Genomic DNA, 10,954 nt, shown 5'->3' on the forward strand with positions numbered 1-10,954 from the left:
CTTTAGGAAAAAATTCTGCAAATTATTTTCTTTTGATATGTAAATACCATTGATTTGGCTACAATCTGGTCTACCTTAGGCCTTGGAACTAATCCACACTTAAGTTCAAGGTGAGAGGACAACTCATTTCTTTCATCAGGTACTGATTCTATCGAACTTTTAAAGTGTTAACCACACCCCCACTACCACTTACAAAAAATATATGATAAGTAGTACCGTAAAGGTCAGTAACACTGTTACGGGAGCACCCTAAGAAAGGGAGTGATTAAATCTACATGGCAGAGCTGGGAATGACTGGTTCACAGAGGTGACACCTGAATTAGTCTTACAATGTTAAGGAAGCATCTGTCTGTCAGACAGAAAAGGAATAGGAGTTTAGACAGATATACCTATCTGTACAAAGAAAGTAAATGGCATGATCCAAAATAATAAGTGGTTCCACGTGGCTAGACTTTGGAATGAGTTGCTTACAATTAACTATTCTGCGAGTATTTAGAAATAAATCCAAGATCTTAAGCCTGGAAGTAACCAAATCAAATATATTTTAGAAGGATAACTCTGCCACTATGGTGGAAAATAAAGCGGAGGGCTAAAAGCAATTGTAAGCAAAGAACTGAATTAGAAATCCACTGAAATACATAGACTGAGCTAAAACAGCCTCAAAAACAAAAGCAAAACTAAAAAGAATTAAGATTTTTCGAGAACAAAAAAGGAATTAGGTACAAGATTAGTAATTATCACGGCAAGGAAAGTATCGGTAGGTAAGGATATAACTTACATTATGTAAAGATATGATGGAAATACTGGGCATAATTATTCCTTGGAAAAACTAAGCAATAAAAGAAAAATGTGATGGTTACTAGAATGGTTTGTATATAAAAATATGTTTTTATAAGGGGGAAAAAAGTACATGCTTAAGGCAAAAGGGAAGAAACCAATACTGGAGGGTACCGAATACTCTAAAAATAAGTTAACTGTGGAAATTTAACTACTTAAGAATCAGAAATAGATGAGGTTGAAGGTGTAAGTTTAAAATATAACTTTATGAGACCTTGTTCTACTGAATGGAAGTACCAATAGGCATAGAGATATATGAAATTTTAAAACTGAGTGGACAAAGTTTGAGAGACCTTGAAGAATAATCACACCAAGGTCAAGATTTTGGCAATGTAACTGAGAGGAGTTCTCGAAAGTTAAGAAAGTTTTGATGAACTTATACATGTGGATGGTTGAGACTCAAGCTGGGTTTCTAAAAATGATTACTTCCAATAAGTTCTTTAATAGGACTGAGGACTGTCTAGATTTAATCCAGGAAAAAAAAATTCTCCCGCATAATGCCCAAGCAGCATAAATCATGAAAAGGCAAGAATTCCTGCCCATACACCACCTCTACAATCCCACGGTTGATTACATGGATTATTCTGGTCTTCGTCTGGTTTTATAGCATAACTCTAGCCCTTACAGACACAGTAAACTGGACTGAATGTAAGAAAGGGAAGACTTTGCAAAATAAAATGAAAATAATAAAAGGTTTTGGAAGGAAAGCGGCTAAAGAATATAAATAAGGCCATCTATTGATATTTAACAGATGTATTGATTTAATCACATGAAATACAATATTTAACTATTTTGACTTACAAAATGGCATTTCACATAGTTCAAATTAATACTACAAATTGAAATATCTATATAAGAAGGTAAAATGAGCAAATGAGAACTTTAAAACACAAATCTTTAGATTTGTTTACAGACTTAGTTTGGTTTGCCAGCATCAATGTTTCACAGCACAAAATACAGACTTAATTTCTTTATAGTAAAAAATACAAGCAGAAATTTTTGCTATTTTCTAACTCAAGAGTAAGACATTTAATGCACTTTAAGGTCAAAATCATAAACCCTCAATAAAATGCCTAGGTATATCCTAAACATCTTAATTAGACCAACAACATAGTAGAATGCATGAATTTGACATAACTGTATTGAAAACAGAAGCTCCAGAATTTCTGCTGGAGATAATGATAAAGCTGTTTTTCATAATTTGATTAAATTTAAAAATAAACTTAACACATTTTTCTCAACATAAATTGATACGGCAAAATGGAATATCAACAACAAATACAGGGCAAGAATAGATACATTTTCATGGGAAAAGGAGGCATTCTAATTAAATATAATTCATAAACCATTTTGACATATTAGTGTTGAAATTAAGTTATTTATTTTAAAAGATAATTTTCCAGATACAGTAGTTTGCATGAATTATGCAGTATCTTACATAAAGCAATACCATAGTCATTAAAATGTTGATGAATGAAATATTTTTAAAGATGTTAACAAGCCACTTCATCTCTAGCCATGACATGCATAAATGTTTCATTATAGCACTGATAAGTAACAAACGAAAGGTTGAATGGAAGAGGGCATTCCTAAATTCTGCCATTCTTCTTTAACTGTATTTTCTGACATTATAGGAAATATCCCTACAGATCTATATTCGAATAAGCTATTAGTCAAAACTAATAAATTTATACTTGACATTTACAAATCACCTTGCTCAGACCAATTCCTACTCATTCCTCAATCTTTACTTCCTCTATAAAACCTTCCTTACTAAAAAACATATTCTTAACTCCAAAACAGCCGTTTATCATGCTCAATTGTGACCACTAATTTAAGGGTCTCTTCCCCCACTAAAATTGCATTCATCTAATTTCTTAAGTCACATCCCCACTAGGAAAGTGCCTAGAATGGCAAGCTTTCAATACAAGTTGAATATTTACCTTTTAGATGAAATGAAAGGATAAAGCATAAATTTTTCCCTCTTCACTACATTCTGGTTCCTCCTATGTGCCAAGCAATAAACTTTAGCATAAAGAAGAAAATTATTCACTTCACAATCAAAAGACAATATACTATACTTTCTACATATCTCAAGGAAGAGGTCTAACCATTTTTACAAGATAACTCTCTCAATTTAATGTGATAGGAATGTGTTACAAATACTTTCTTTTAAACTAGAAATTATAACTTTGTTAAGTATAGTAATAAAGTTTCATAAAACAAAATGAAAATTAAAAAATTCAGCTTAACTCTAAATTTTAAGCCATACACAAAAGCCAAGAAATTTAATGTGCATCCCTAAGATTAACTATTAGAAAGATGCAATCATTCTGAATATTTTAATGTATTGAATAATTAAACACACTAGGGTGATAGTAGTTCAGTCACTAACTAACTACACAGCAATTAGATAAGCCCTCTCTGGGACTCATTCCTTATCTATAACATGACAAGAGTTGGCAAATGATCTCCGAAATCTTAAAAGATTTTATTGTTGATTATTGCAAGGTTTTAATTAAATACACAATAGATTGTTGGCACTTACATATTTACCATTTCTAAACCACCATCAAAGCCTGTGATGTGTAGTTATTGCTAACAGGAATGAATAATTATACCTTCCTCATAAGGATTAAATGAGCTAACATTTATAGGCAACCTGAAAGAAAATCACAGCTCCAAGTGAATGTAAAGGAGTACACCTAGCCCACTGCCCAGCATCCTCAACTCAATTAGTGGTTTGCTGGAATTTCTCACAGATTTGTGAATCCAAAAGTTAAACAGTTTTTTGTTTCATTCTGTTTTAATTTATCTCAGATACTCAGCCAATTCTTGTATTAAATGATTCATTCTCTTTATAATCTGAAAAATTTTTTAGTTATTATCAAGAGAAAGAACTATAATGACCGTAAATACTTCTCATATGAATGACTGAGATCCATTAAAAATCAAGAATAAGATGTTAGTTGAAATTAAATTAGAAGTTTTAATCTTAAAGAACCAATGTCTCAGTTAAAGTTATGACTTACAACGAATGTTTTACGAAGCTTTCTTATCTATCCCTCCTGACTAGAAAACATATTTTTGTTGGAAATTAATTTTAATTCCAATTATCCGGATTCTTTTCTACTTTCTTTTTTGTCTCAAAGATTAGACTAAGAAAAGAATAGTATATTCTTTGGTATATATGAAACATCTGATCTACCTAAACTAAGCTGTCCTGATAAATGAGACAGTGAGACTTCATTGTCCTAATGTTAATTAATCTAATAGGGGAAAGAAGGGGGGAGGTAGTGAGCATAAATATGAAAAGAAGTCAAATTCTACTAACAAGTTTAACCACTAACAAAAGCAAAACTTTTGAGGAAAAAACATTACAGCTTCTCTTTGAGCAAGACTGTATCTGGAAAAATGATTCTAATCATGAAACACTTATACTTAAACACATATGCCCATAAACCATAAAAAATTGGAACCATTTTCTAACCAATCATTTGTACTCGTCATAAAAATGGCCAGTCTTCTTAAATGATAAAAATACTTAGTAAACATTCAAGTTAATGAAGTTTTGGTGCAGCAGAATTCTCTTTAACGACTTCTTTCAGGAAAAGAAAGCAAAAAACTATGGCATTGCTTTTTCTTTGTGGATTACTGCATTTGGGCAAACACTGGCAATCAACAGGTAAAAGATAACAAAAATCAGCTAAGCACTATGTAAAGGGCAGTCACAGATAACTATATAAAAAAATGAGCAATTCAGATTAATATTCCAAAAAGCTTCTATTACTTATCACAAAGATAAAAATATTAAACTTATTTTAAAAAGAAAAAAACAGCCAGTTTTATAGTGCCTTGTTTGTGATGTTAACTGATGACAGTCCATAATCATATATTTATAATACAGAATAGAACAGCTTGTTGAAGTTCCTTTTTCATAAGTCATTCCTACTTGGTGGAGAAAAGTCTCCCTTTCCCTCTCCAATGTCCCTTAATGTTCCCATGTCCTCCCTTCTTCATAATCCAAACCTCTCTACTTACAAGAATTTATTGCACAGACCCATCATCATCATCTAGAGCATCTATTTTTTTCCCTAAAGGATCTTTATGGTAAATAAAGAGGTGAAAGGAATCTGAAGTAACTTGTGACTTACTGCAGCAGTTTCAGAGTGTCTGGCGGCTGAGTAGAAAAGCCATTCATTCATTAGTGCCATGCACAACAGTATGAGTATTTCATTTAACACTACACAAGATGTAATGTTAGCTTTTAACTAGGTTGGGAAGGATTTTCCAGATATGTAGTAATCACTAATTATAACATAAATGCTACAGAAAAATGTTTTTGAAATTCAATCCTTTCATAAGTTGAAATTTATCAAAGATAAACAATAAGAGTGACACAACAGTACAGTGGCCAAACAGCCTACGTTAAAGTCAAATTCCAATACCCTTAGCTGGATGTTTTTGCATTTTAATTTAAATGAGTTAATATAAATAGAGTAAATATTAATCACTAAGTGAATATGCCTATACAGTTATTGAGGAAAAGTAAAATTCAGTTTTATTCAGTTTTATCCATCTGACATACTTCTACTTATATATACTTAAATTCCTAGTCCAATCCTTTGTGAAACCCTTCTTGAACTTAATACAAGTTAAATATTCCCTCCATTGTCTCCTCAATGTACATTCAACTAAATGTACATCAACAATATTCACAAATTCACATTTTCATAATCACAGAACCTTGAGACAAATTCTAGAGGTCATCTAGTTCTAGTTCAAGCAGACTTTCAATGTCATGTATTTATTGTACTTATCCCAAAGTCATTTTAAAAGATACGTGTATATGAGCAGATTGGTTTTTGTAGTATCTAAAAAAAATTCTTAAATAAAAATATAAATATAAAATATAAAACATTAAAATCAGACATTAAGATCCTTAGTCTCAATATCAAAATATCAAAAGCTGAAATTGTTTCAGGTTTTTCTAAATCTTTGTTTATGTCCAAAACATAAAATATATTTAATCTATTTTAACAACAGAATTACTAAGTCTGTTTTAGGTAAGTAAAGGATATGGATGTAACACCAAGATGTTTTGAGTGAATGAGCTATATTCTCTCAAAAACTGTAATAACTTAAAAGATTAAAAATGTAGTGCAAAAATTCAATCTATCAAATAAATACAAAACCACCTACTATATTTTAAAAAAAAAAAAAAAACAACACCACATTTCTATTATTTCCCTGTTCACTGTTTGGGAAAATGGTAATATATAAGTTTATTGAAAGATTATAAAGATAATATGAGCTTTGTGCCTGATGATACACTAACTTTTTAGGGTGCAGTTTATAAATATGTATGCATAGGTACCAGGCACATAGTCTGAATGTATATGTAAATTCATATTTGCTCCAATATTATCTCCTCATTGAGGCTTTCCCTGAATACCCTATCTAAAATAACCACTCCAATCTTTTTCTATCTCTTACTGTGCTTTATCTTTCTTTGTTGCATTTACCACAATTAACACATAGTATGTCTCATTTGATTATCAGCAGACTTTCCCAATAAAGCATAAGCTCTGTTAAAGGAAGAATTGTCTGTTTTATAAACAACTATAGCCTTGTTGTCAAAAGCAGTACCTGGCATACAGATGATGCTTATCAAATAATGACTGATCGAACAAATATTTTTGAGCAAAAAGCATGCTTTTTAAATGTCTGGTGAAACAAAAGGTATAGTTACTTCAATCAAAACCAAGAGAATATTCATTTCACCAGAACTGGCAATTTACAGACAAGTTTATTTCTTCAAAGTTCCTTTCGGACAAGTTGTGTTCATTCTTCACTTCATAACATGGGCAAAACCATAGCACAACAGTAAAAAAATAACAAATTCTCTCCCATAAATGAACACTTTACAATATCTTCTGATTTTCTAAAATCAATTAAATTTTTTTTAAGCTTTTATCCTAGAGCAAATAAAAGTAACAAATTATTTAAAAAGTGGACCAAAACTCAAAGTATAACTCAGTCTTAAGAATTAAACTTGAATCAACCAAATGCTAACCAAGAGAACAGTCTCTACTATTACTTGAACTAAGCCTTTAGGAAAGAAGTAGTGAATAAGAGAAGTCAGAGGAAAAGTTAGAGAATTGAGAAGAAATCCAAATCTCAGCCACTATGTGGTTAACTGATGAAACTCAACCAGAAGCCATCCTTCATGCTACCCATGTCTATTCACCAAGGCAAATCACATTCTGGGCCACAAAACACACCTTAACAAATTTCAAAGAACAGAAATCATACAATACCTGCCCTCAGATCACAATGGAATTAAACTGGAAAATCCTAAAATACATGGAGGTAAACAACACATTTCTAAATAACACATGGGTCAATAAGGAAATCTCAAGAGAAATTAAAAATATTTTGAAATGAAAACACACGAATTATCAAAATTTATGGGACACAGCAAAAGCAGTGCATACACGGAAATTTATAGCATAGAATGCATATATTAAAAAAGATGTCTAAAATCAATCACCTAATATTCCACCTTGGGAAACTAGAAAAAGCACAAATTAAATCCAAAGTAAGCAAAAGAAAATACTAAGAATTAGAGCAAATATCAATGAAATTGAAAACAAGAAATCAATAGAGAAAATTTAATAAAACCAAAAGCAGTTTTTTTGAAAAGATCAATAAAATCAGTAAGCCTCTAGCCAGAATAACTAAGGAAAAAAGGGAAGGCACAAACAACTAATATCAGAAATGAAAGAAAGAAATATCACTACACATATCATGGCCATTAAAAGGAATACTATGCACAACTCTATGCCCACAAATTTTATGACCTAGGCAAAATGGACCGATTCCTTGAAAGACACAATTTGCCAAAACTGACAGAAGAAACAGACAATTTGAAAAGGTAGGTATCTATTACAGAAATTGAATCAATAATTAATAACTTTACAAAAGAGAATACACCAGGCCCAGATGGGTTCACTGGAGAATTCTACCAAACAGTTAAGGAAGAAATTATACCAATTGTCTACAATCTCTTTCAGAAAATAGAAGCAGATGGAATATTTCCTAACTAATTCTGTGAGTCCAACATTACCCTAATCCCCAAACCAGGCAAAGGTATCATAAGGATAGATAGATGGATGGACAGACAGACAAATAAATAAATAAACAGATAGATAAATAAATAAATAAATGAATGAATAAATAAAATAAATAAATGAATAAATGAATAGATAAATAAATGAAGATAAATAAATATATAAATACTATAGACCAAAACCTCTAATGAATGTAAATGCAAAAAATCCTAAATGAAATATTAGCAAATCAAATCCAACAATGTATAAAACAAATTATATACCATGGCTAAGTAGGATTTATCCCAGGTATGTGAGGCTAGTTCAACATTCAAAAATCAATCAAAGTAATCCACTACAGCAAACTGAACATGTCTAATTATAACTAAGCACAAAAACCTCTAATATCTTCATCAATGTCTCTAATGTCTACATTAGAATTCTCTCAAAGTGTGGTTTAAGGACCACCAGTTTCAGACTTAACTGTTAAGCTCATTAAAAATAAGATTCTGAAATTCCACTCACCAAAAATGGGGCCCACAAAGGCATTTTTATCAAGCATCACAGGTGAATCCTATGCAAACTCAAATTTGAGAACTAGTGCCCTACTCTACCCCACTTTTCAAAACTCAGTTGAAATCACCTACTACATGACCATTCAGAATTCTTTTCCTCTGTAATCTTGGAGCATATTACATGGATTTCTCTTATAATATTTACTGTATTCTCTTCTCAACAACCCTCTCCACCTTCCAAAAGGAAAACTTTCTCAACTTTAAGGCAGAGGTTTATAATTTTCTTTTTTTTCCACAACAGACCATACACAGTTCAATGCCAGCAGTAAAAGTTACCACAAGATGCTATATAGCTAAAACATGCCATGAGATAACCTGCAATTCCAGGAGCTAGCTCTAATCTACTTTTCTTCCACAAATCAGCCTAAAAGGTGGAAAGATTTATTTGATTAAAGTTGGTCTGAAAATTTACTTCAGTAGATTTTCTACAGACTATCCATTTTCAGAACATGAAAGCAAAAAAATTAGAGTGAATACTAAGTATTTTTAGTCTGGATCATGATCCTATTGTTATTTTCTCAAAAAAGAACCTTATTACATGCACGGGCATTTACTGTGTTTTGGTCTACATAATGTACCAGAGAATAAGAGAACAAAATGAGGTTAGATCAATTAAAATAAAAATAAAATCAAGGTGTGCCAAGACTTTGCTTTCCATTCTGGAGTAGTATTTAAGACAGTAGTGAAATACTTGGCCAAACATATGGACAAAGATTCCAAGTACTGCCTACATGACATACAAAAAAATGAAAAGAATGATAAAAGAATCAAGTCTGAGAAATCAAAACAGCAAAGAACAGTGGAAATCAGACTAAATCTTATTTAATCAGAAACAGGTACCAAGTCTGAAAAAAGTCCTGAGTGAAGTCGCAGAATCATAAATATGAGTTAAAGAGTGTTTTAATTCCCAGCAAGTCCCACTTCTCTTATCTAGGAGGAAATTGGAACTCTTATCTAAGTTGGATGATTTTGCGAAACTCATACAACTAATGATGGTGAGAATCTAGGTCTTCTGAGTTCAAGTACTGCATTGTTTTCATTATATCATTAGGCCAAGCAATGTAAAAGTTCTGAATTCAACCAAACCGAATCCTAAACAAAAATCAACACTTATAACTTCATTTAATGGCTAAAGTCTTTATTTTCACAGATTCCAAACACTGACCACACTTACACATACAAACATTATAAATTTCATAGCTGAGAAAGCTAAAGCAGAGTTAAGTAACTTAGAAATATAAGCAATACCAGAATGGAGTCAACTACCTGGTCCTTGGTGACATTCTCTAGGTGATAGTCTCCTAAGTGACACTTTGAGAAACAGCATGAGTTCATCTTACCTTAAAACAAAACTATATTTTGAGTTGTCAGGGGAGAGGAATTCTACTTTTAGTATTACAGAATTCTGGGAATAAGTTCACATGCAGCTCCTCTGTGACTATTATGAATTCAAGGATTTCAATACACTCTATCTTCAGCTTTTCTGACCAAGAAGTCAAAAATTGAGCTTAACTTTAATAAGTGTGTATCTGTGTTTTAGTCTAGACAATGCCAAACTATTGTTATCTTATGCAAATCTCTGCCTATTTCTAATCCTTAGGTTCTTCCTTCTGCAAAACTGGTGTTTGGAGGGAGGGAAGGGAGTAGTTAGGCTAATTTTTATCTCTGGTTCCTTCCCGTTCTATTCTTCTATTGTATCTGATTTCATTGATACAAAAGGAAAAAAATAATTCAGTAAATAAACAAATTGTATTATTCACTGAAGTTAAAACAAACACAATGCTGAAAAGGGTTATAGGTTAGTAGTCATAGCATAGTAAAGTGCACTAGGAACCACATTATTTGGAGGTTCTTTTGTTTCACGTTGTTTCTAAAAGTCATACAAAAGCCAACGATAAAGGGACGATGTCAACAGGTGGTACTAAAAGAGTATGGCAAACTAAAGCTAAATTCTACAAAGACTCCCCTCCAGGAGATTTTAAATATTTTATATAGTCAAGTAACTGACAGTGTTGAATTTTACCGGAGTCCTGTGATCTGGGAAAACAGCAAAGGTTAAGAAATCCACCCCCTCTCTTCAGTGTTTTGGAAAAGACTTATTGCAAAGAACCACTGATCCCCATAGGTCTTGGATAAGACTCACCGATGGCCCCTTGTTTACTTATGAAAAGGCCAGGCACAAATCTGCAATTTCATATTCTTTGCTTCATAAGTGACTAGCTCAACTGCTTGTTCCCACAGATCAATCGCAAGAAAATGTTACCCAATTCAGGTTAAGATCCTCTTCTCCCACCCAGGTCCCTGAACTTTGGCCAACCCTCAGTCTGAAACTACATATATCTCTTCCTTAACAGCTCCTCTCCAGAATAGGCTGGCCTGAGGGTAAGACAATCTCTAATGTACTACTTACTGTCCATCAGAAATTAAATA

General features: G+C 32.1%; 1 protein-coding gene across 5 annotated transcripts in view; it reads right to left on the bottom strand.

Moving 5' to 3' along the window:
* TMEM161B (transmembrane protein 161B) overlaps positions 1-10,954 on the bottom strand; it is a 63,277-nt gene that overhangs the window by 51,519 nt on the left and 804 nt on the right. The window lies entirely within an intron of this gene.

The sequence above is a fragment of the Pteropus alecto genome, unplaced genomic scaffold (genome assembly GCF_000325575.1).
Source record: "Pteropus alecto unplaced genomic scaffold, ASM32557v1 scaffold20, whole genome shotgun sequence".
NCBI classification, from domain to species: domain Eukaryota; kingdom Metazoa; phylum Chordata; class Mammalia; order Chiroptera; family Pteropodidae; genus Pteropus; species Pteropus alecto.